This window comes from Trachypithecus francoisi, unplaced genomic scaffold, assembly GCF_009764315.1.
Source record: "Trachypithecus francoisi isolate TF-2019V2 unplaced genomic scaffold, Tfra_2.0 Lachesis_group11, whole genome shotgun sequence".
In the NCBI taxonomy this organism is placed as follows: Eukaryota; Metazoa; Chordata; class Mammalia; order Primates; family Cercopithecidae; genus Trachypithecus; species Trachypithecus francoisi.
Window position 1 is genome coordinate 54,707,478 of NW_022681456.1, and position 26,420 is coordinate 54,733,897.

At 36.2% G+C, this 26,420-nt stretch overlaps 1 protein-coding gene across 5 annotated transcripts in view; it reads right to left on the minus strand.

Annotated features, from left to right (window-relative positions):
• Window positions 1-20,586, minus strand: part of SYT1 (synaptotagmin 1) — a 605,736-nt gene extending 585,150 nt beyond the window's left edge. For 4 of the 5 annotated variants that reach the window (XM_033221179.1, XM_033221177.1, XM_033221178.1 and 1 more), the window contains exon 1: window positions 19,158-19,592. The gene's annotated coding sequence lies outside the window, so the exon portion shown is untranslated. Of the gene's footprint in view, window positions 1-19,157; window positions 19,593-20,468 lie in introns of those variants that run through there. The other variant, XM_033221176.1, reaches the window with a different exon arrangement.
• Between the last annotated feature and the right edge of the window lie 5,834 nt (window positions 20,587-26,420).

Genomic DNA, 26,420 nt, shown 5'->3' on the forward strand with positions numbered 1-26,420 from the left:
AAAATATTTCTTTTAAAATGTTTCTCTTATAGTATTAAAGTATATATTGAACATCTTTACAGAAGGAATAACTTTTCAGTGACAGAACCCCTCGGCACTTTGGATGCCATAGAGATTTATAATATAATTGAAGAAATGGTTAAAAATAGAGCAAGAAGAAAAGGTGGAGAGAAAGTGAAAGGGAAAAGAGAAAGTCAAGAATGATTATCTGTTTCAGAGATAGGTAACATTGAGTCAAATAATCCAAAGCATTAGTTGGTCCCATTAAAGAGGAATTGGCATATATTATTATATATCATCTCTTCACTCTTAATTGTCTATGACAAAATGAGCACTTAAATTACCATATTTTATTTGAAACTTAACAGTGAGCTACCTGTTGATTTAATCTAGGGAAGCAAAGACTGAGAAAAGAAAGAAAGTCATATTTCATCTTGGAAGAAAAGATGACTACATCTAGTTTCAGTTCATGAAGAATTATTACCAAAATCATACATTAAATTATTACACTTATTCAAAAGAAATATATAAGTGAGTGAGAAACGAATGAAAAAAATCAAAGATGATACTTCAACGATATCCACCGAAGATTTTTAAGTACTGCTTAGTATGTGCCATGTATTGCTAGGTCGACACTGGGGAAAAAATTGCAAACAATATAGAAATGGTTCCTGCAATCACAGAGCCCTTAATTCATCTTATTTTTTGCACTGTGGCAACAAACATTAATTGTTCACTGTTATAACATCATAATTTAATGTATTGTTATTCAAAGAAATTACAGAAACACACACATATAATTCAGAGATTTTTTGACATAGTTATTCTCAACTGGGTAATCAAGTAATAAGAGATTTTTGTAAAAAATCATATGACCTTGTATTTCAGTAACAATCTCTATTTTATCTTTAGCTAGAAGATTTTTCACTGCACTTTTTTAGTTTCTGAAAATGTGTTTTCACACCCAGAGGATGTAAGATCACAGACTGTTCCCATTACAAAGAAAAGAAGCAAACAAGAAAAAAAAATCTGTGATGCCATGATTCGGAGAAAACACGTTATCAAAATAATTGGATAAAAACTGAAGGTTAAAATTTTAGCAATATACATTTAAAGGACTTCTCTACATCCCACTTCAGATTTCCATCAACTACATTTAGTCTCATCAGTACCCTCACATATGAGATGTGAATTCATAAATATATTTCTTCTTTAAAATCAGTTAAGTTTTCAGTATTTTTTTTTTTTTTTTTTTTTTTTTTTTGAGACGGAGTCTTGCTCTGTCACCCAGGCTGTGCAGTGACCGGATCTCAGCTCACTGCAAGCTCCGCCTCCCGGGTTTACGCCATTTTCCTGCCTCAGCCTCCCTAGTAGCTGGGACTACAGGCGCCCGCCACCTCGCCCGGCTAGTTTTTTGTATTTTTTTAGTAGAGACGGGGTTTCACCGTGTTAGCCAGGATGGTCTCGATCTCCTGACCTCGTGATCCGCCCGTCTCGGCCTCCCAAAGTGCTGGGATTACAGGCTTGAGCCACCGCGCCCGGCCAGTTTTCAGTATTTTCAAACTTAATGTCTACTTAGGGTTTACCAAAATATTTTCATTTTGTTGCAATTATTTGTTCAAATCTCTCTACCACACAGAGTTTGCCAATTCTCGGCAGTTCTGGAGGAATTTTGGTAAGCAACTTATTCATCCTACTATAATATGAAAAAACTGAATATTTACTCTCAGATATAAATAATAAAAATTTATTTTTAAAGTCAGCCATATTACATTGCTGAATTTACAATTTTAGGGTCTAATGATAGTAGATACATTCATAGGGTGATTAAATTTGTATTCAGATTGGATCCAATCACTGTGGAAAGCTCAGCTTTCTATTTTAACCAAGCCTGCTCATCCTCCCTCAGATATACCAAGCTACAATATTATTTTCTGTTTCCTCCCCAATATAGAAAACTTCATACTTCTTTAAAGATTAGGGGATAAAGAAAGCATCTATTTAAAGTTCAGTCAATCTCCTATGCATCTTATCATCTCCCCATTCATTCAGCAAACTTCTTTGAGCATCTATTATGTGTCAGGTGTTGCGTGTAACTGGCATTGTGGCCGCTTCCATAGAGCATACATGGCCCTCGTCCTCTTGTGGTTTATGTTCTTAGTGGCTTCTCATGGCATTTAATAAATAGTCTAATAAATAAATATATAATTTCAAATTGTGCAAGTGCTATAAAAAATACAGGGTGCTATGGGAAATATAATGGGAAACAAAATTGTCATTGAGAGATTAGAAATATACTCTCTGATTTAAGCTGATGCCTGAGGGATGTGTCAAGTTTAGCAAGCAAAAAAAAAAAAAAAAAAAAAAAATCATCTTAACATTTCTCTTGTCAAAGATGAGCCCTAGAATCAGCTTCTCAAAGACAGCTGATACTCTTCTTCTTTTATCTCCTCTTTTTTTTCCTATCTTTTCCCTTCCTCTGTCCTTTCCTCCTCTCCTCTCCTCTTCTCTTCTTTAGAAAGGCAAATTACCAAGTTAAGGTTACTTGGTTTCCCTAGACTACATGAAGCTTACTCTCCCCAAAGCATAAATGGTTAGTGATATAATCAAGTTTATCTTTACAAACACAGTTAGAAAATGCCGGAGTTTTGTGCATATTTTAGAAGTTTCTCCCCATCAAGGCTAAATATACTAATTCTCTTTTTGTTCAACAAGGTTTGATAATGTATGTTATGTGCCAGACATTCCTCCAGTAAATGGGAATATAAAGAATAAGACACAATCTTTAAACCTAGTTAGTTCAAAGCCAACAGGGAGTGGCTATATGAACAATAATCCTACAACAACATGACAAATGTAATGCTGGAAATATGCTGAGAGTATCACATAAGCTTTGAACTATAGAGACAGGTTGGGAAAAATTTCTTTGAGAAACAGACATAAAAAATAAATTAGAAATGAAGGGAGCCATATAAAATGGATGTAGTTAGGGATGGAAGTTGTTCGTGGAGAGGGACAGGAGGGAAGTATTTGGGGGTGACAAATACTGTGACGAGCCAAGCAAAGTCAATTATAATGGGCATATAGGAATGAGAGGCACTTCCTTTTGTTTTCTAATTTTGAGGAAGCTGCATGAGTATGTCAACAAGAAGAATAATCTGATCAGATTTGTGTTCAGTTACTTAGGTGACAGTGAGGAACATGAGTTGGAAGAAAGCAGGACTGTAAGGTAGCAAAACCATTGGAAAAAGTTTGTTTTTTTCTTACAATAATTAATGTGAGATTAGAGGAAAAAATGAGCAATAGTTAGGAGGAAAATTCAGTAGGATGAAGTTGATTGGATGATGACAGTCAGAAAATAGCTAAGCTGAAAATTATTTTTATAATAAATATAACCCTTTCACTAGAAAGTTTAAGCTTCCAAGTATGATATAATAGACAAATTAGTCATTTTGGCCTTCTTATTGTAAATTGTAACAGTCTACAAAAAAATATTTCCTATATGCACTTTAAAGGTATAAGCTTGTCATCTCTTTGGAAATTGTTAAGATTGGTAAATTAATATCTTTTCATTGGATGAGATGCATAGAGCTATTCTAATTCATGGAGAGACAATTTACAGTTCATTTATTCATTGACTCAACAAATATTCATGGAACAACAAATATGTATTGTTTTAGGCATAGGGAGAACAGGAAGTAAAAAATACAAAAATCTTTGTTACCATAGAATTTACATTCTAATGATCACAGGGAGGCAATAAATAAATAAATTTATTTATTTAAAAACTGTATTCAAAGAGTGATAAGTGCTAAGAAGAAAGTTGTTGGGGAAGAGGGAGGAGATATAAGTGTACAGCAATACTGAGCAGGAAAGACCACACAAAAATTGAGTAAAAACACAAAAGGTTTGAAGAAGTAATCAAAAGAGAATACAGAGGAAGTGCATTCCAGCCAGTAGGAAGGGGAAGAACAAAGGATCTGAAGCAGGAATGTAATATAATGACTAATTACTATCTGTGAGGCTCTGGTCCACACAGATGAGGAAAACAGATCATGCCTGTTTTGTTGAAACTCCAAATCTGGTTGGGGAAGAAGTTACTAATCAAATAACCACCCAAATAAATATATAATCATAAATTGATAAATTCTGTAAAGGGAAAATACAGGTCACTATGAGGAGGTACAATGCAAAGTTCTGAGTGATTCTGGGAGTCAAAAATGTCTTGCCTGAATAACTGATACCTATGTTGAGATCTGAAGGCTGCATAGAATTTAACCAGATAAAAGAGAAAAGAAAGCACTCCAACATCATAATCAGCATGTGTTAAGATACTGAGGCAGAAAAAAAAAATCTGGAATATGATAAATGTGGCTGGTGAATAGGTAGGGCCAGATAACGCATGGACTTGAAAGTCAAGTTAAGGATAATAGATTTCAGAAGGCAAGTTGATTTGAATTATGGTGCTGCAATGAAGATAGAAAAGAGTAAACATATTCAAAAGATATTTATGAGTTAAAAATTTTATCAAGATTTATTTATTCTGAATTTGAGATTAAAAATGAGAGATATATGAAACAAATATAACTCCCAGGTTTCTAGATAACAAAATTAGATGAATGGTGCAATCATTCACTAAGATTGAAGACACTAGGGAAGGACTAGATATGTTGATGAAGATGCGTTCAGTTTGAATGTGGTGAGTTTGAGATGTCTTTCAGCCATCTAAATAGGTCTGCCATGTAGGTGGTTGGACTATGTGTCAGGAATCCTAGTGGGAATGATTTAGTTCAGCTTCCAAATTTGCCAGGAGTGCTGGCCTTCTAAACCAAACACATATCATTGTTTGAGACTTAGATTTTTAAAAAGAGATGCTTTCATTAAGGAATGAACTGAATACCTAACATAACCTCAAAGTCGCTCAGAGTATATTTTATGCATCACTTCCTGTATGAAGCCATTGCTGTTTCAGCTAACTGTCATTCACTCTCAAGTGTTTGCAGAAAGCTTTGCATTTTCCTGATGCAGCTTATCTCTTCAAGTACTTGCCAATATCCTCTTCTTCCAAGCCTGGAGTGGGAAAGGGTGTGTTATACTTCCTATATCCTTGTAATTAGGAGCCACACGACTGGGTCTGGCTAATGGACTGTGAACAGAAATTTTATGTATCTTTTACGGGGTCAAAGTAGATAATTGCTGGTGAGAAACTCTCTGATGCTCTTCGCCCCACTGCAATGAATCCTTAAACTTTACATTGAGATGACAGCCTTATAAGACACTGGGGCTCTGGAGCTCTCAGAGTCTAGATTTTTGAATGAGTATGTAAATCAGAGGACACTCTCCCCTACGGACTCACCAAACACTCTGATCCACAATGGCTATGTGGTATGTGCAAGGAATAAAGCTTTTGTGCTGAAGTTCTTGAGGCTTTTGTATTGTTTGCTACCACAGAATATCCTACACTATGCTATTTCACAGCTCACATGTGAGCGAATCATTACTTGCTTATGGTTTCACTCTTAACTAGATGGTACTCAATTCTTCCATGGGTGGCTATGTCTTGGAGTTTGTTTGTATTCTTTAACTATTTTTGAGTAGATTAATGAATGACGGATACAATCTTCAACCTTATTCACCACTATGAGAGTACTCAAATGTTAGAAGGGAAGCCAAAGGCTTTATGTGCTGGGCTACTCATATGTCTAATTTTCTTGCAGCAAAATGCCATAGTCAATTACAGACCTTCACGTGTTAGCACTGAAAGGTGTCAGGGAAATCATTTAGTAAAATTTCCACATTATGAACTTGGTGATGGATTGACAGATTTTATGTTATTTGTTTGTTTCTTAATTTGAATACAAAACTCTAAATACCTATGCTCAATCTCCATTGTCCATTTTTTCCATAGACTAGTTCTCCACTCACTATTTTAAAGGAAAAGGAGTAATCCCTTATTCCTTTCGTGTATCCTCTTCTGATCTATGAGAAAGTTTATACACAACCAAAAAAAAAAAAAAAAAAAAAAAGAGAGTGCAATATATCAACCCCATGACAACCAAAAAGAAGCTTAAGAGCTATTAGCTGAACCTCTTAGAAGGTAGTCAACTGACATGAATCTGCTTAAGAGTGGCCAATAACAGCACAGCACTGGTGCTAGATTCATTGTGGACTTAAAAATAATGCATTCTAAATTCACACAAAATTTACCTGTATGTGAATATAGCAAGAAGATTATAATTTTGAGGCCAGGTGTGGTGGCTCATGCCTATAATCCTAGCACCTTGAGAGGCTAAATCAGGGAGATCTCTTCAACCCAGGAGTTTAGGACCAGCCTGGGCAACATAGTGATACCCTGTCTCTACAAAAAATACAAAAATTAGCCAGGCATGATGTTATGCACGTGTAGTCCCAGTTACTCAGGAGGCTGAGTTGGGAGGATCATGTGCTCACACTCCAACCTAAATGACAGAGCCAGAATCAAAAAGCAAAAACAAAAAACAAACAAAAAAACAGCAACAGCAACAACAAAAAAACTACAGGCTGTTATACATTGTTAAATTGTAATATAAACTTAGTTGATCATCACTAGTGCTTTTTAAGTGAAACAGAAAAGGATAATTGAAAAGTATCAGAAAGCATAACAAGTAATATTTCATAGAACTTTTGCTAATAGTGTGTGTACATATATACTAAATCTGGATGCCAGTTAAAAATGTTAGAAAATACAGAGTTAGTGGATTTACTCATTGATATGGGTTAGCTGTGTCCCTACCCAGATCTCATCTTGAATTGTAGCTCCCATAATTTCCACATGTTGTGGGAGGGACCCAGTGGGAGTTAACAGAATCATGGGGGAAGGTTTTTCCCATGCTGCTCTCATGATAGTAAATCTCACGAGATCTGATGGTTTTATAAAGGGGAGTTCCCCTATACATGTTCTCTCTTTGCCTGCCACCACATAAGACATCCCTTTGCTCTTCTTTCATCTTCTGCCATGATTGTGAGGCCTCCCCACCCATGTGGAACTGTGAATCCATTAAACCTCTTTCCTTTATAAGTTGCCCAGTCTCGGGTATGTCTTTATTAGCAGCCTGAGAACAGACTAATACACTCATTTGATAAATATTCTATAAAATATTCACTCCCTAATATCTTTCAGGTACTGAAGAGTCAGAGATGATAAAAATGTCATTGCAAAATTCAGAAAAACTTGCATTTAGTAGAGGAGCCAGGTGCAGCTAAAAAATCAAAATATACTATATATACATGTGTGTGTATATATATGCATATGTGTGTATATATATACACATATATATACATACACATATATATAGTATAACATAAAATATTTAGGATACAAAGGAGCCTAATGGAGCACAGTAGCTTGGCAAAAAAAAAAAAAAAACCTCCATTTGCAAAACATGTTATTATCAGAATATAATGTCTATAGAGAGCATTAGGAGAAAAAAAAGAGGGACATTTAAGATTGATGCTTTAATTATTACTTCATTACTGTGTAGCAGATTGAGTAGTGTTGCAGTCTCACAAAAGTTAATATGCCTTTGTAAGCAACTGGTTTACTATCATATAGCGACTTAAGTAGACTTTGGTTATTGAGTTCTTGAAACCAGGATATGAGACTAGATAGAGGAAAAATAATTTCCGGTTAATGCTACAAGACCTGTGTTGTCTAAGTGATAATCGACACAAAATGATTTGTTTCATTATGTTTTCAGTGTTTATTTACTTTTGTTTCAAAATCTAAATTAGAGTTTTGTAGGATATAATCAAAAATACACTTAAAAGGAAATCGCATTGAAAAATGTCATGAATGTGATAAAAAGTTAAAGTGTTGACTTAAATTTACGGGAACAATAAAACTGGAGTTAGGCCATGTATTTAACTTCTTTAGAAGTGAGGGGAAAGGGAAAAACTTATTAAGATTTAAGAAACAAAAGACATGCAGAAAGTGTCTAAGGAATATACAGAATAAAAGAAAAGCAGTTGCTCTTCTGAAGATAAAACTGGAAGATAAAAATATATGTCTACAAGACACCTGAGAACACATTTTAAAAGTCAGAGTAAAAACAGTGTATATTCTGTGATTGTTGCCATAAAAAATGTAAGCATATGAACACAGACGGGAAATATATACACAGAAATGAGACAGCATATATTTAAAGCATGGTGAGATTATACATGATTATATGGTTTTGAAAATTTCTTAATAATGTTTGCAGATTATTTTTAATTGAAATATTAAGGCAGGGCAAACACATGAAACCAGCGTCTTTATACCTAAGTAGACCAAACTAGTTCCCATTGTAGAGCTTCTGTACTGGTTGCTTCATTTGACCTCAGTGCTTTCCCCTGATAGTCATAGGGCTGGCTCCTTTTCCTTTTCAGGCTCAACTTTTGGTTAATCACATTCCCCAGTATTGCTGTGTTTTATTTATTAGAGTATTTTATGATTTTTGTAGTATTTATTATATAAGTACCATAGCTATGTTTTGTTGTTGTTTTTAATGGTCTCTCTTCTTCCTTAGAAGGTAAGTTCCTACATGCAGGAAACCTGTGTACTATTTTTATTTCTGTATCCCCAGCATCCAAATGTTGCCTGACATATAATAGGCACATCATCATGCTTACTGAAGAAATATATTATTCCCAAATATTTCCTCTTCAGTTCAGGGTATAGCAAATATAAAAATGTATAATATATTTGTACAAATTGATAATGTTTAATCTGTAGCATATATAGGTTAAAACTTTATAAACTCCTTGAAATAAGCCCTCCTTCCTCACAAAACTAATAAAGGTTTGAAATTCTCATTTATACACAAGTGGCTCTGCAATTTGCTGTTCTTAGTTCTACTAAGCTAAATTTCTTCAAGTTCTGTAAAAGACTTTCTTCTTATCTTTGCAATTAAGTGAATAAAGACTATCTACCCTTCTGCATTAAAAAGTGAGGAAGCCAAAGAGAGTAAGGCAAGGCCATAACTAGAAGTAAATAGCATTCAACTCAGCTGATAGACTCTTATAGGTAGACTTTTCACACTGGTATGATCATACCAGTTGTTAAATTATTGAGTACTAGTGGTACAGTGGTGGGACGGAGAATAGACTTGGTTCTGACCACATGGTGTGGGTCCCCATATCCACCTATGACTGAAGTCAGAATATTTCTGAACTTTACGGTCATATGAGCACCAAAATCCCTTTTCTTGCTTAAGCATTTTGAGTCAGGTGGCATTTTTACAAGTAGAAGAATTTCTGAGAATAAAAAAAGAGAAAGAGAGAGCAAAGGTGGTCAAATCTACCATATAGTAACAGGGTACTAGACAATTTGCAAACATTATTGCATTTTCATTCCTGGGGAAACATCTTATTGAAGTTCACCATTCCAGAGTTGGCTATCTGAATCCAGCTCTCTAAGTTTCACACTTTTATCCTATTGCCGTCATGGTCATATCGACTTAACCTATAAAGTGGATCACTTTGCCTATCACTATTTATTCTTTTTTGAGTACCTCTACCTCTACCTCTTTGCCACCATCTATTCTCTTCTTCTGCCATTTATGAGTTTATTGATTGTGTGACTACCTATGAGTGAGTATTGGCTCTGTAAATAGGTAGCTTGGGTTTAATTCTACATCTTACCACATAATGTGACCCTGGGAAGTTACCCAATTATTCTTTAAGTTACTCAATTATTCTTTTTCCACAACTTTCTCACTTAAAATTATGAACAAATTAGTATAGATCCCAAGGAGTTATTGAGAATATTAAATGGGATGAAGCATGGAAAGTACATAGAAAAGTGCCTGACATATTGTAAGAAACAATATGATTACCTGTATTCATTCAAATATCTCCATTAATACCTATCCTATGTTTCATATAATTTTGTATTCTTTCTATAGGCCCTTCCCAACTATAATTCCTGTTTTCTTCAATCAGATTAGCTATAAATACATTTATATTAATGCACATTGCAATGGTATGGTTATTCGCTATTGCTCCGAAATGTGTTTCTTAATGAAAGAATTGCCAACTGATAGACTTTACATTTGAATTGAATAATAATTGTGGTTTGGATATGTTCACTTAAAGCAGAATGTTTAACCATTCTACCTTGGAAGAGAAGATAAAAAGTATCAATAGATTCAACAACTTTCATTAATGTTATGTGATGGAACAGCAAGAAGATGTGTATGAATACCAATGAGGAGAATAATAAGAGGTAAGTTTGGAGAGCTAGTGATAAAGCTGCAATACTTACGATTCTAATCACTTCTCACTGCACCCTACTTGGTGGCTTGCAACTATGGAGTTTACAAATAAGAAAACAAATAAGGCCGGGCGCGGTGGCTCAAGCCTGTAATCCCAGCACTTTGGGAGGCCGAGACGGGCGGATCACGAGGTCAGGAGATCGAGACCATCCTGGCTAACACGGTGAAACCCCGTCTCTACTAAAACATGCAAAAAACTAGCCGGGCGAGGTGGCGGACGCCTGTAGTCCCAGCTACTCCGGAGGCTGAGGCAGGAGAATGGCGGGAACCCGGGAGGTGGAGCTTGCAGTGAGCTTAGTTCGGGCCACTGCACTCGAGCCTGGGCGACAGAGCAAGACTCCGCCTCAAAAAAAAAAAAAAAAAAAGAAAAGAAAACAAATAAGATGACTTATCTAACATCACAGTGATGTAGCAATTGCTAAAGGCCAACTTAGCCTAGTGACTCAAGCTTAGTGACTTTTCTTGTAGATTACAAAAAAAAGTCCCTTGAATAATTTTACAACACAAACTCAATTTGTTTTGCAATTAAAGTCACAGAAGAAATGATAGCATATCAAATCTTTCTTATTTTTTCAGTGGGATAAATAAAGACTACATATCCTCTACTCAATAATGATGTTAGATAAGCAAAGGCAAACTAGTTTTTACATATTAAGAGAATTACAAAACATGCTTTTTCCCCCTTTATTAAGCGCTGAGGCAGTAAGTTCCAATAGAAAAAAAATATAAGAGGCTTTCTAAATGTGTAATTGCAGGCAAGTAACAACACTTGAGTCTCCTTCATTGCATCTGTAAGAGAGAGAACCTCTTTGTTATCAACATCAAATAAGGCAATGAAATAAAGAAATATACAGTGCTGAACACCTGTCATGAAAACAATAACTTATTACCATTGCAATGGCCAAATAGAAAATAAAGAAAAACATGCCAAATAGTACATGCCAGTTTTTTGGACTCTCAAACATTATTCTGTCTCTCTGCAAACAGTTCTGGTTTAGAAATTATCAGCAAGCCAGCCTTTACATGCAAAATTTTAAAAACATTCAAATCATGACACATTCCATTTAAGTGTGCCAATTACATAAACAAATTAAAAGGCTGCTTCTTTATTTATCTATATATATATATTTTGTGAAGCTAACCTAAAATGTATACAAACTAAGAATTACATTTATTGGTTGTTGAAACAAAATAAATCCAGCCGGTGAAGATTACTATCGGTCAAAAGTACTAAACCTTCATTTAGTGATTCTATAGGAAAATATTTCATTAAGATATGAAAAAAGAAAGGAAATATGAAAGAATGAAGAAAAGAAGGAAGAAGGGCAGAGTAGGAAGGGAATACACAAGAAAGGAATAAAATGCACAGAACGGAAGGGAACACAAAGGAATTCCTATATCATTCTTATAACCAGAGAACTGAACAAATCTTTTCTATTCAGGCTGTGAGTTGTAATATGCTTCAATGCATACAGGTCTAAAAGTCAAGAAATCAAGAGAAATAAAACTGTTGTTATGTGTTCAATATATAAATGATGAAACAGATTCTCAAAGGCATAACAGAACTTGTCTCATCCACTTTTGCCTGAAGGAGTCAGCTCTCTCCTGTCATTAATATTCATTCTGTGTTGTCTAAGAGTGGTTCAAAAAGTATCTAAGATTCTCCAGAAAAAAAAGTCATCGGAAACTTGAATATCAAGTACTTTTTTACAAAACAATTTAAAAGCAGGGCAGTTTTGTCAATTTAAGCGTATGTTGGCTTTGTACTGAAAAGTCACTTTTTGAATTCTCAGGCTCAGATGTAGCTCAAGGTGAATGCTTGGCTTTTTAAATTTAACATTATAATTTAATAAAACTACTAAAAATAGTTATATTATTTGTAATGTCATATTGTTAACTAAGCTTTTCACAGAAGAATTTCCTGTACACAGACAGGTAAAACCCTAGTACTTTCAGGCACAGAATGATCTGGTTTATACATATTTAAATATAAAAACGTGTGGCCTCGGATTCTGAACATTGGTTATAATAGAAGGGTGAAGTTATGCTATTTATAGAAGAGGTCTCAGTGCTCTAGAAATATGCTCTAATGCCCAAAGGCTCACTTTATTCAGTCTTCAAATCTGATGAAAATGCTAGGGATTAGGCAGAAAGCCAGCCTTGTAAACTAGGATCTGGCAGACACTCCAAGTCAGAAACAGATTTCAATGCTTTGCTTCCTTGTCTTTCTCCTGAGAAACTGTGTCAACTTTTCTTTCTAATAATCTTGATAACTCAAAACCTGATTGCTAGAGCTCAACTATCCCTTAATAAGCTGTTATAGCACTTGTCCTTGCTTCAAAGGCCATTAAATCATTTGTCTAAAAAGCTTTCTAGATAAGTTTTTCCCCCCCCTCAAAAGTAAGCAGGTGGGCAGTTTCCATATTTCATAGGAGGGAAGCAAGGACCATACCCACTGTTTGTATGGCATGGGATACTGGAGACCAGCACATCATGAGGGAAAAAAGACACTCAATTAGCTCTTTCTCCTTCTCAAAGAGAGAGCAGACAATTCTAAATTGATATTTTAGTGAGTGTTGTCCGCTGCTGTGATGTTATCTTCTTGTTTACACTTGCAGAAACTCTCACATACAATTGTATCTGAAAAATACATTATTAATAATCCATCCCAAAAGCAAGCTTGTGTGTGATGTTTCATAATATCTAGAGATTTTGTAGAAAAACAAATTGTCAGTTATCTGGGATAATGACCATGAAGCATGTGCTTATTTAAAGGCCTCCATCAACAAGACACAGATGGATTTTGAAAGTATGACTTGAAACTCTTTCTAAACAATCCTCTCAGCTTTATACTCAGGTGTTAAGCTAAAAAAAATGCCATACTGACTCATGGTTTAACAGCCTCATCTTTTGCTTGGATCACTTGTGAGTAAACAAAAGAAATTCCAAGAAAGAAAAGCTCTTTCATAAATTATCCTAAAATTATATAAGATTCAGTATCATATTTTAAAAGTGTTCACGAAAGTACAGCTCTGCATGTTTTGACTGAGTATTCATGTCCTTTTGCCTTCATGTTGATGAAAAAATACGTCAAGGAATCTCAAAGCAGCAATCAGTCAATCCAAGTACCTGTTTCCTACCCACAGTAGGCATGGAGTGACATGCAAGGAGGCTGGCCCAGAGGAAATGAGCGTCAAGTAAAACAAGAGGCTGTTCCCTGGAGGCCACATCACCAGAACTTTCACCAGAGTTTTCAGGTGGTTTGTCTGCTTTCCTTCCTATTCCCAAGGGACTGAAATGATGGCTGCTGTCAGGAAGCATGATAGAAGAGGACAGGAGACTGTACTTCTCATGTAAGCAATTGCAAAATAAGAATGTTTACATTTCAAACTCTTCAAATATGTTTGCATTTGAGTACATAAGTGCACTTTATCTTTGATTTAGTAAATTATTTCAAAAGAAAAAGAAAGCATTTATCTATCACAGGAAATAAGACACAATTGCTTTTACTTATATAATACCCTTTGGCCAAAATATATATATATATATATATCGGAACTCTAAGCACTTTAAAATTATTAACAAAGCTACATTTCACAAGTACAGAAACAGGTTCTTTGAGGTAAGGTATTACCAAGTTTCAGTACCATACCTGAATTTAATTAAGTGGATATTTCAATCAGAAATTAATTTCTAACTGAGGCACTCAGCTAAATGTCTTGTGTACAGTATTTATGATTGGCGTAGCATGGTTGCAAGCTAGTATCTGTGATGAAATGTTGTTCAACAGGGCTGTTATGAACTCTTGGAAATTATATCTTAACCAAGTAGTTTCACCAAATTCTTACACTAGTTTATAGGCCATTCCCATTCTATGTGGAAATTCCCCAGCTCTCATTTTGTACAAACAGCTAAGAAATAGAAGGCATTTTTTTTATCTTCATCTGCTTTATGATTTTCTAGAGCTCCTCTTTAACAAAATGCCTTTTTATATGCGTAAGTAATATGCTAAACATACTATATGTGAGACATTTATAGGAGTGACCAGTATGCTTCCTTTGTATCTCCAGAATAGCAGTAACCAAAAAAGATAAACTTTGACCTTGCATTTATTTTATTAGTAAAGTATGGAAATCAGCAATGAGAACTTGGGGTTTAAATAAACATAAAAATTAGAGCAATTACAGAAATAATTCTTTAAAATATCTGTTTTGCATTTGTCAAAGACATGCTAGAAAATTCATTTCTAACACTACCATAAATGTGTTATTTTACTTTAATGTAGGTTTTAATTTCTTTTGAAACTCTCTTAAATACTGTTTTTTTAAAATAATGTAATGTAGATGCCATTTTAAAAGGAGGATTCTTTGCAATAGAATCTCTAATATTATATTTAAAATTGCAGAAATAGCATCTCTAGTGTTCACCATTTCTACAACATAGCAACATATTTATTGTCCACTTTAAAGAAAAGTTTTCCTTTTTTAATAAAACAAAAGTAAATTTTATTGATATAGACAGGAATTGATGGCATGCTCTCTTACTTGTAATAGGTAGCATACATTTGCACTATAATTTTAAATAAGTTTATTTTGTATTGCTAGTACATATGAATAGAGTGATGTTCATATACCCAGCTACCACAGTTTATCTTATAGTCCATATAAAACTAGCTCCTCAAGAACACTCTTAAAATCACCAGCTGTAAGAAAAATGGTTTTCTTTTTTTTTTAAATGTTAAATTTCTGTTTAAGAAAATGGACACACTTAGTGGAGAAATTTAAATCAAGTTTACAAAAAGACTATGAAAAAATGTTGATCATTTCTTGAGGAATTGAATGAAAACATATCAACCCACATTCTCTCACCCAATGCAATGATAATCATGCCATTCAATTACATAAAAAATTAAGAATGTTTACCTTAATGCAAATATTGAAAGAAACATCTGCCAAAAGCCTTAGAAAGACAGAAGTTTTATCAGCCATCATATCTTAATCATGTAAAAATATGATTTCAACTTATTTGTTACCTGTATAAAGAAGTGCATCATCTTGTACTGAGAGTTTTTCAATCATGATACATATAAAAATCATTTCTGCCCAAAGTCATAGAACCCCATTTTAAAAGAAAAAAAACTAGGCTCCCATTAATATTATCTCTGAGTATTCTCAGACTTAAAAGCATTCCCAAGACTCCGTCATCTTTCTTTAAATGGTACTTTGTACACAAATACCCCCTAGTTTCAGCAAATTATATCCTACTGTCCATGAGTTTCTAATCCTTCTTGAAAAAGTTACATAATTTTGGAATATATATATACACACAAACATATGCATACACACACACACACACACATATATATATACACATATACATGCACACACACACATATCCTTAAATTCTAACTGAAATTATTATTCGGATTGCCATATATTTTATCTCTGTTTAAATGGCTTTGGTCAACTTCAATGAAAAAAATTCAGCTAAAATCAGCCACGTCATGTATTGAACTTTTGGTACAGATATATTTATGACAAATAAATTGTTTAAAACTTTTAAAATAGGACAACTACATCAGATATTTAATTTTTAAAAATATTATATTTTCAACAGAATGCATGCAAGACCCATACCTACACTGTACAATGACAGAAAGTCTAAGTTTGGTATGGGTTTTTGGTAATATTAGACAAAGATTTGCTCCATTATGTAATGAAACTGTTTTACTTTCTTGTTGCCCCCAAATTACTTAATTATTACCATTAGGAAAATAAGTATTATGTTTCAATTTGGAATTAGTGATAGCTCTTCTTGTCTGTTGCATAAACTGGAAATCATAAGAACTATATTTCAGGCTCGTATAATTGTCTACATTAAGTGTGTATTCTTTAAGATTAGATGGTTCTAACTGTTTTGGGAATTTGCTCAAAATCAACTTAATATACTGATATTAAAAGTGATGAACTGATATTATGTTAATGGTGTTATTAGGCTAATGGGAAGTTCAAATTAACTTTCAGATTTCTAACATATTCTACATTTTATTTTATTAATCTTCTAGCTCATCTTGCCTATAATTAATACAAGCATATAATTAATACTATTTTTTAGTTTTATTTTCAGTCTAATATGCAAATCGTATAAATACAATGTTATTCATTTTCATATTTCTTGATCAGAACTATCTGATAATTTGACCAGATGAAATAACTAATATTCTCCATTATAAAATGAAGTTCAAAACTACTCAGCAACAACTCTCAATCATGTGGTATTTTTTGTGAAATTAGTATTTTAGGATTTTCCCTATGTATTAGCAGTCTTCAATTATGACAAAAATACCTTAAGGCATAATTATCATGTTTACTCTGAAACATGAATGAGATTTACTAAAAAAGCCTGTCAAAGGAAAAAAAAAATAAAGACTGTATGAAATTGTGACATTAGACTATTTTGTGGGATAACAGAGTAAGAATTTCCTATAATGTATCATTAAGGTTTCTGCACAATCCACTCACAATATATTGGAATTAGTTCTGATTTCCAATATATAGATATTGAATTTTTTAGAAGTATGTGAAAAACTACTCATATCCATCTTTTTAGATGTTATTTCTATAATTAACATTTGTAAAGAGTCATGAAAATAAATGTCACAAACCAAGCCTAAATTTTCACATGTTCCTAAGACAGTGGAGAAATGAGACAACAAAATCTTATTTTTCTCACATGAAGACAGCTGGCTTCCTTTTTGTACATCTTTTTGTGTCGAAACTTGTTAATTCAGTTGTACATACACATGAGGTAATTAAGTGATTGTCCCTTTGTCCTTGTAACCAAAAGGTGGCACCTCTAAAAACCAGGGTTAGCTTTCAACAGAGACAGTATTTTTTTTTTAAGTCATTCAAATGTTAAAGCCCTAGAAAGAGAATCTTTTTTCGTGACTTGGTAATTCTGCTTAGGTAGGAGGATCATTGCCTCAAACGCAAAATGGTTTAGAAATAGTACACAATTACACTGATGGCAAATGAATCCAGCTCTTCTCTAAGTTGGTGTGTAAACTTATACATTAAAGATACATAGTGAAAAAATACTCTCTGAGATACAAATTAGTGTGGAAGGTCAGGCAGAGCTAGGATAGAAGATTCCCTTTTCTTATATCAAGTGGACTTCTAGAAAAAAAAAGTAAGACTCTGCATTTCCCCTTATACATAAAAATAAGTGTTTTGTATACTAACATCTGCTGATCTTTCTGTGTTCAGGTAAGACCCACTTGGAATGCTTTCCTGTTACATCAAACGAGGCACTTCTCTATACCTCCTTCCATCTGACAATACTATCGCTTCGCTGTCCCTGATGAATACTAAGAAAATAAAGCTTATATCCCCAATGATGGAATTAAGAGACTGCTGAAGCTGCTGTAAAGGTTCTGTCCAACAAGTACCATTTACTTGACCTATTATGCAGGCAGCCAGGGGCATGTTGCTGTTTTGATATATTTTTCTTTCTTTTAACAAGACGTTACAAAAACGTTTTCCCCGTCAGGATTTTTAAAATTTAGGCTATCTTTCTAGCATTACTTTCTAAACTTTGTTCCAGTACAGGAGGATTCTTGTCCAACTGAGCCTGCATGTGCCTTCTAAAGCGAGTGCTGAAATTGTATAAACATCATGTTTACATCCATTAAATATCCTCCTATTAAAAGAAAATAAAGCCAGGCATAAGTTTGGTATCCAGACAATAAAATTTAAATAGATAGTAGAAAGGTAGAATAAAGTGAAAATTCATACACAAATGTAGCTTCCACACAAAAGTTAAACAGTTGCTTTATTTCACCAAAGGGTTAATACTGGAGAAAGTGAATATCAACATGTACACAACGCTAACTAGAAGATTAGCTTTCTCAAAGTAGAAATCCAAGCCTCCCTATAAAACTGTTGTTCCTTGCAAATGTTTTGAAACTTTACATTTTTTGATCCAACAACAGACCATACCAAGAAACCTCAAGAAAGTAATAATCTATTTTTAATTGTGCTTTTTTTTTTCTTACTCAAGAAACCTTTCAAAGTTCAGATATTAACATTGATGTGCAATACCAAATTGTCAGTCCCACAGGACAGATGGAAACAGGAAAAGTCAGATGGTTGGCACTCAAAAGCAACAGCAATTAAGCAGTTGAAAGTGGGTTGGATTGTCGGTTTATTTTTGTTCCATTTGAACGAATCAAGTGAGAGACATAGTCTCTTGCAAGGAGGAAATCAAGTCAAACTTGACGCTTCCCCTCTCTGACAGCCCAAGCTGTACGGCTTGTCTACTCCCCTTATTCAGGTTAATTGCTTTCTGTGCTCTGATTTTCGCAGAGATTGTATTCTATCTTGTTTACGCCCCAACCCACCCACCCCCATATCCCTCTCCCCAACAGAAAGAAATCTTTCTCCTTTCTTCACTCCCCCTCTTTCCTCTAAGAAAGGCAATCCTCTCCAGGAGGAGAAAGAAACCCTGTGCGTGCTTAGGGTGGGAAGAGGGCGAGAGGGGAGGTGTGGAAGAGAAAGAGAGAAAAGATTGAGATTGGGGGCGGGGGACGGAGGAGAGAGAACAAGAGAAGGAAAGAGGAAGCAAGAAGATGGGGGATGCCCAATATCAACTCCAAGCTCTAAATCACGGGCGCTGTGCAAAGTGCTTTTCCAGGAGATGCACATGTGGTCTCATATTTCTCACAATAGGCCACCCGGGGATCCCTCCCTAGGTCTCAGACTCCCACCACTAAAACCCAAGTGTATTGAGAAGAAAATCTTTGGGATGGATTCGAGCAGATAGATAGGCACTGCTGAGGTGGCCGCGCCGCCAGTCCCGCTTCCTTACCTGGAGGGCGGACCGGGAGGTGGTGCCCGGTCTCGGTCCCCGGTGATCTCCCCGCGTGGACCGGCGCGAGGCACACGCGTGCTCTCGCTGCCTCCGCTCTTGGAGGGGCAGCCTGCAACACAAAAGGGGTGTGTGGGTGTGGGTGTGTGGGAGGTTTTCCAGGGCCACCAGCTGGTCCCAGCTGGTCGCCCCCACCCTACACACACCCCTTCGGGGCGCCGAGCCCCCCTCACGGCTGAGCACCACCCTGGGGGCTTGCCCGGGGTGCAGCCTCAAGTTGCCGCTGCTAACTGCTGCTGCCGCTGCCGCTGCTGCAGGAGGAGGTGGAAAGACACTGGGGGCAGTACTCGGTCTAAAGCATCCCCACACTGCAGCTTCTCCAGGAATCCCTCCAGTGAGGAGGCGGCCGCCCATCATCTCCCAGCCCTAGCATCCTGATTGGCTCCACCTCGGCTACGCTGCGCCAAGAAGCCAATCCCAGCGCACTAATAATAGGTGGATCCGCTCAGCCAACATCTCCCATCCCAGTTCTGTTAGTGTCCCTCCATCCCCACAGCGGACAGGGACCTGGGAAGCGGGTTGGGGGAGGGAGTGAAGTAAGAGGGGAACAGATGCCAAGGAGACACAATCAAGGGCATCTGATAAAACCTCTGGGTAGACTCAAGAATGCCCCAAAACCTGTTCAGCAAGTCATATGCACAGGAGAAAGAGAGCAAGCATAATACAAAGCTTTTTTTTTTTTACTTTCAATCAAAACCTGCCCTGATACTGAGCATGCCCAGACTGCAACAGCGACCTAGGAGTTTCGATGTGTGTGGGTTCGCCGGCTGTGGATTTTTGAAAAGCTGGGACCGGGGATAGAAGAGGCAGAAGTTTGTCTTTGGCCATTTAACCCGGCGGAGTTGTGAAAACTGGGCAGGGTGGGGACATGAAAGGGTTCTGCACAAGTGTCCTCAAACTGAGCCGCGGGGAGGTGGCCCGCCGAGCTGCTGGAGGTTCATCATGCTGTTCTTCTGGGGTTCCGTGTTGGAAGCGGGGGCGGGATAAGCTGAGCTTTGCTGGAAGCCTGGAGACTTCCCGCGAAGGGTGTGGTGTTGCCGAGATGCAGGAGAAGCAGCTCCGTCCCATAGGTGGGGCCGAGAACGCGACTCCACCCATCAGCGGCGGCTGCCAGGCCGTGGAGAGTGCACTGGGAGTTTCCATTGCAGCGACCAATAAGTTTGCAGACTTGGGTCAAGTGCGGCATTGTTGGGGATGCTTTTTATTTTTATTTTTTGCCACCTCCCTCCCCCATCTCTCTCGACCCCTTACCAGAGCAGTGACGACTAAAGCACAGATCTCTCCCTGCTTCCTCTCTTCCCAGCTGAACCGTTGTGCTCGGAAGTAAGAAGCTTTTCCCTTGTGAGGGCGGTGGTGACCTGATTGTCTCTAAGCTCTCAGGCAATTTATAGCTTGGTAATGCCGAGATACCAAACAGGAAGGCTCAGCGGGTGGGGGAAGGGACCGCGCGCCAGGCTAGGGGCGGGAGCGGAGCCCAGCTGGGAGAGGGGCCCGTCCATTATCTGCTCCACAGGTGAAAGGCTTTTAAAACGCAGAGAACTATTTCCCTTTCTCACTCTCTCAACCTCGTTTAAAGGCCTTTGAACCTCTTATTTGTTTTACTTAGAAATCCTAGCATTTTGTGTAAATTTGATCAATAGCTACAAATGAGAACTCACCTAATTGGGTTCTTTATTTTACTGAGAAGATTATCTTGGCATCTCAGGTAGGGAAATAAATAGCTATCTCAATTCCCCAAACCCATCCACTTTGAACTGGAGTTTTATTAACATTGGTGTGCAAAGGTAAATGTTGCAAGAATTCAATTAACAGTAACACATTTCTTCAAGTTTTTAATTAAATCTCTTCTACTTATGTAATGTTTAAGATTAAGATCCTTATTCTAAGTATATGGGAAAAGAAGGCAACGTGATATAAACATATCCTTCTAAGTGACAAATACTTGTGTTTGCACTATGCTTGAATAATAGGAAGTTTAACCTTAGAGGAAGAAGTGTGAAAATAATGCGCCCCAGACTTGTGACTTTATGTAAATATTCACTTTCCATTTCCCAAAAGAGTCTCCAAACCTTATTTTTAAATAATTTCATAGTTGGAGAAAGAAGATAACAGAATTTGGTCTAAATTTTATTTCAGTTATTTAGTGAAGGAGAGAAGGAGAAGAAGGAGAGAAGGAGGAAAAAACGACAGAAGAAAAAGGAGACGAAGAATCTGGAGGAGGAGGAAGGGGAGGAGAAAGAGAAGAAGGAGGAAGAGGAGACGAAGAAGAATTAAGTAACCCTGTAATTTTGTTGTCCAATAAATATCTTTGTATGAGAGGATTATTATAATATCCACTTAATATAAATCTTTATTCTAAATATATGTCTAGCATACTTTCTAGATTCCAGTGATTAAAACTGACACATTTATCCTATTTACCAATAGCTGCATATAGAAAAAAAAATGCTTATTTTAGAAGAAATTAGACAATAGAATACAAATACAGATTTTAAAATTTCTGCTCCAGATGCTGATTTTTTCATCAATATTTTAGTCAATTTCTTTTCCTGTTTACTTCACATCTTACCTAGCAATCTTTCTCTTTCAGCGGCCAGAATCCTTGGCAACATGAATGGTATCAGAGGTTTGTATCCCAATACCTTGAGGGAGACTATAAGCTAAAATAAGAAATGGGCTTTACATGTATATTGTGCTTAACTTTAAAATTAATAGCATTTTCTGTGCATGAATATTAAGAAGACTCTTTATACGGTGGCTGCAGCTATACTAAGATTTTAACTCTCCCTCCTATTCCTAAATTATCTTCAAGCTCTTGGAAATGTTTGGAAGATGTCCTCTTGCTTCTACTGGGCTGACAAATCATACTTTGCAGAGAGTGTGTATTGTCTCTCTGCCTTTTGAAGCAGACTCATTTTTATTAAAAGGAAGATCAGATCAATTGTTCTGTCTCTCTGTCACTCTTATTATCCCATTTCTTAAGTACTTTTATATCTAGAATTCCTATATCTTTTGCTATTGAGAATTAATTTATCTCCTGATTGTATGGTATTTTTAAAATATTATTTTCAGAACTTTTAAAAAATCCATTTTAATGTTTTGTTTCCTCTTTGTTAAAAAGTGTTATTAATTTTTCTTCGTATTTTGCTCTGATCAAGATCTCATTTTCAATATTTTCTTTATTCCTTTTTTATTGGATTCATCTATTTACTACTTTCATGCTTCCTTTGCCATCTATTTTAGGCTACTGGATCAGAATAGAAACTAAATTGGATTGGGGCGCTGAGGAGAAAAGTGTGCCTTATGGCAAGAGTGGGAATTAGGGACTTTAGAACTAGAAATTCATTAAGTGGAAACTTAGCCAAGGTTTCTGTAAACCACAGAAAGAATACTTAACGTGAGAGAGGTATCAAGAAAATTCTGCATGTTGTTGGAAAGGCCAGAATTCTCTGGTCAATCAATAACACTAAAGAGTTACATTTAATTCGGCCGGGCGTGGTGGCTCACGCCTGTAACCCCAGCACTTTGGGAGGCCGAGGCAGGCGGATTATGAGGTCAGGAGATCGAGACCATCCTGGCTAACAAGGTGAAACCCCGTCTCTACTAAAAATACAAAAAATTAGCAGGGTGTTGTGGCGGACGCCTGTAGTCCCAGCTACTCGGGAGCCTGAGGCAGGAGAATGGCGTGAACCCGGGAGGCAGAGCTTGCAGTGAGCCGAGATCACGCCACTGCACTCCAGCCTGGGCAACAAGTGCAAGACTCTGTCTCAAAAAAGAGTTACATTTAATCAAGACTCACACATCATTAAACTTACTATCTTTAGTAGCCACACTAGCTGTCTGGTGAAAACTATTTATAAATATCATTACCCAGGATTGTTTCTTTAAAAAAGAAAAATAATTGACTTCTCTAAATTTTTCTATTTTTTGTTTATTTTTTATATAGATGTATATCGTACTATTCTTTTCACTTTTTATCTGTGTTTCTCAAGATACTGACTTTTTGCTCTCTTTGCAGGACAGATAATTAATTAAATGTTTTCTGGTGTCAGAATTGGGGTAGAATTCCAGCTTCACCACTGATTGGCTATGTCACCTTGAAATATGTACAAAACCCCTCCAAGCCTCAGCTTTCTCATCTAAAATATGTACATAAGAACACAGCATTTATAATTAGGTGTTTTTTTTTGTATTTAAAAAAAGCAGTGCACATAAAGTGCTAGTTCCAAGCACATAGCAAGAACTTAATGACTATTATTATCATTTTATCATTATTCTTGCTGCTACTTCTGCTACTATTATTTTTTTTCCAGATTTCTGAGTTATTGGGTTTCCTCCCATCAACTCATCCATTTAAGCCAATAGTCAGCCATAGTCTCTTCACCTATGAGCATTAAAGGTAGAAGGGTGTTAATTCATGTTATAAGAACTTTTATTTATTTTTTGGAGGGAGGAGACAGGGTCTAACCCTGTAGCCCATGCTAGAGTGCAGTGGCTCAATCATGGCTCACTGCATACTCAAATTCCTAGGCTTGGGTGATTCTCCCAGCTTAGCCTCTTTAGTAGCTGGGACTACAGGTGCATGCCACAATATTGGGCTAATTTTTTGCTTTTTTTTTTTTTTTTTTTGGCCATTTTGCCCAGGCTAGTCTTGAACTCCTGGGCTCAAGTGATCCTCCCACCTTGGCCTCCCAAAGTGCTGAGGATACAGGTATGAGCCACCACGCCTGGACACAGAAAATTTTAATACGTAAAATGACAACAGTCATCTGTCTTGCATGTAGTATTCTTACGCTGTAATCATCTAGGATAGGAATAATTTAGTTTTGGGGGAATGTGTACTTAGGCTTTTTTTTTCATAAAAACATTTCTTTATATTATTCTTTAAAATTAAGAAATATCCAATTCTGGTGGTAAAAAAAATGAACACTTTTTTGTTTTGTTTTGTTTTCTAGAAAATGCCCTTCAAGACAGTAGAGCCATCATTTTTATTTCTCTTCCACTCATCTTTCTCAAGATCATTTGTCCTGGGATTACTGATAGTGATTTTATTTTATAACCAATGGGTGAAGAAAAAATATGAAGACTCCCTATATCAAAATTGGATAAGAAATTGGCCATGTGGATTTTTATACTGAACATCCATGGTATTTAATAAAGAGAATCTAGAAATGGGAGAAGAAAAAAAATGAATACTGATGGGAGTAAAGTCTCTGGAGCAGAGAGTTAGAGCCCCATAATCGAACGACGAAACTTCACAATTTCCAAAGAAAGGAAAATAAAGAGCTAGTAGTTTTCTATGTGGCTTTACAAAAGCCTTTTCTTAAAGATATGGCTAAGAAAATATTGGAAATGAAAAGGAGGACAGTGACTCAAAAAGTAATATACTGTGTCAGGCTGTTGAGGTCAGCAAGGAAAATATCATTTAGGTGAATCTATCTCAGGGGCAAAATAAAATCGTTTGAGCTAATGTTAGCTAAAGGTCTTAGAAAAGAAACAAATGATATATGTTTCAAATACTCTATCATAAAAGGAATATACCATGGTGAAAACTAGTTTGCTAATAAAGCAAGGGCAACATTAAAGTTTACATTAATTCCCTTTGAAATCAGAGGAATGATTTCTATCTAATTGAACACATAGAGAATTATAGTTCAGCTGCTTCATTCAACTTATTTGAAAAGTGTCCAGAGAGACTAATCGAGTTACCCAAAGCCATAGAGGGTTGGGTGTGGGTGGGAGAAGAGTCTGTGTTTTCAACAAAATAAAACTATTTTAATAATACAATTGTGGAGAGAAGGATGGTAGACAATCAAAACCTCTACTTCAAAATTTGATTCTGCAGTAGTTCTTAGTGTTCTGATAGGGCTGAAAAATACATTTGATTCTTTCTGGGACACTTCTGGATGGCTTTTTGCAGAGCGGACCATATGGGTTTGCTTCAATATTTTATGCAATCTGTACTACTTGTTCCTAGTTCACCTAATACCAAATAAAGCACCATAAATTGGTGGACTGTTAAGGAAGGTTCATTTACTGGACATTGAACTAATAAAAAGGGTAAGAACACCAGATTTTCTACCCCCAGCTCCAGCATAAATGTCTGCCATGGATCTGGGCATACTTCCATTTGTTTATTTAAGTCTTTGGGGATATTGAAGATTTGCTAGAGGTTGATAGGGACGTGAGTGATTGTTCTCTGTCTGTGGGCATGCTTCCGCTCCAGGGGGCGGGAATCTATTATGGGTGCAACAAAAACGACATCTCCTGGACCTTAGCTGTCCTGGATGCGTGTCCGCACATCGATCCTAAGTAGAACTGAATAACTAGATTTGAGTATCAGGAGGCCAATAGTATAAATAAAAACAAACATTTTTGCAAAACCTGAGACACAGAAATGTTCAGTAATTTTTTGAAGATCACACGGTGGATGACTCCCCCTCTTCCATGCCTTCAACTGCCATGGCTTAATAATCTTAATAGACATTTGCGATGTATTGAAAATAGCTGTGACTATTTCAAGGACTACCACTCTGGTTGAGTAGACTCTAGAAATACTGAGTAACTTGAAAGTTGTATGTAGGAACAGCTTGAATCACATCTATTAATATAATTATCTCATCACCACCAAGGGAAATCCATGAAACTAGAGCGGGGATATTTTTCCATCACTCTCTTTAATCAATGAGGTGACTGAGTTTTAGCTATGGGCTTAAGAACTCTTAGAACTTCATTATGAAATAGTATGCATGCTGTAAAGGTTAATAAGAAAGCCACCAGTATACCCACAATTCAGCTTCAGAAATCAAGTATTAAGGTAACCCTTGCCATCACCTATTTCTCTCCCCCATCTGATATTTCTCCCTAGCTGCACAACCAAGGTAACTACTATCTTGTGTTTTGTGTTTATCATTATATTGCTATTCTTTATAGTTTTACCGTATGTATTAGATTTACCTGTTTTTGATGCTTTATACACAGAATCATGCTTTAAGATGTATTTCTGCGACTTGCTTTCTTAGTTTAAGAATAAAATTTGAGATTTATGTAACTGAAATTAGTTTCTTATCACTTTGTTTTGTTTTATTTTGTTTTGTTCTGTTTTTCAGGTGGAAACTTGCTCTATCACCCAGGCTGGAATGCAGTAGCAAGATCTCGGCTCCCGGCAACCTCGGCCTCCTGGATTCAAGTGATTCTCCTGCC